Source organism: Podarcis cretensis (genome assembly GCF_951804945.1).
Source record: "Podarcis cretensis genome assembly, chromosome: 5".
Classification (NCBI taxonomy): Eukaryota; Metazoa; Chordata; class Lepidosauria; order Squamata; family Lacertidae; genus Podarcis; species Podarcis cretensis.
The window spans coordinates 99,044,162-99,045,247 of NC_137174.1; positions in this window are offsets into that span (position 1 = coordinate 99,044,162).

Below are 1,086 nucleotides of genomic sequence, written 5' to 3' on the forward strand. Positions count from 1 at the left end.
CTCCCGTATGAGACACGACACGCCACCAAGGCAGACTCCCCAGATCCACAGAAACTTCTGCAGAAACTTACTCGATTAGAGTCTTTGATGTGGGTCTAACTTGAAGCTGCTGTTATGCGTTTCCCCAAGAAATGGACTAGGTGTGCTACTGTTGTTGTTTATTGTAGTTTAAATCATGTTCATTACGTGTGAGAAAGAGCTGGACCATAAAGAAGGCCAAAGAATTGATGCTTTTGAATTCTGGTGCTGGAGGAGACTCTTGAGAGCCCCATGGACTGCAAGAAGATCAAACCTCTCCATTCTGAAGGAAATCAGCCCTGAGTGCTCACTGGAAGGACAGATCCTGAAGCTGAGGCTCCAAGACTTTGGCCACCTCATAAGAAGAGAAGACTCCCTGGAAAAGACCCTGATGTTGGAAAAGATGGAGGGCACAAGGAGAAGGGGACGACAGAGGATGAGATGGTTGGACAATGTTCTCAAAGCTACCAGCATGAGTTGGACCAAACTGCGGGAGGCAGTGGAAGATAGGAGGGCCTGGCATGCTCTGGTCCAGGGGGTCACGAAGAGTCGGACACGACTAAACGACTAAACGACGTGTGAGAAAATAATAAAATAATGTGTTTTTCTTAAAAAAAAACCAAGATGCTAGCTGAAGACACTATTTGGGCATTACTCAGACACCTCGCCAAATTAAAGAGGTGCTCCTGCTCCCCCATTTCCCAGGGGCTTGCAGTTAAGAGCAATTGCCTTTCAGTCGTCTGACTTCATATTACATATTCCGTCTCTTGCAGGCACCTTTAGCAAGGCGCACCTGGTTTGTTCCAGCTCTTTGTTTGTGGCACAGTGTCATTTGGTTGATATGCATTGCATATGACTGGGAAGTGAAGGTCTTGCAGGTGGGGGGGGGTTGAGGGGGAGGAGGTTGGCTTATTAATTTCAGCCCCTTCCAGCCTCCTGCAAAAGGGGGGGAGGGAATGGGAGTGGTCAGGGGCTTCCAGCCCACGCACGCATATCCTATAAATGACTGGAATCTCCTGAGAGGCAGTCCACGCAAGTCCTGCCAAACGACTTGGCCCCCTTTAACAA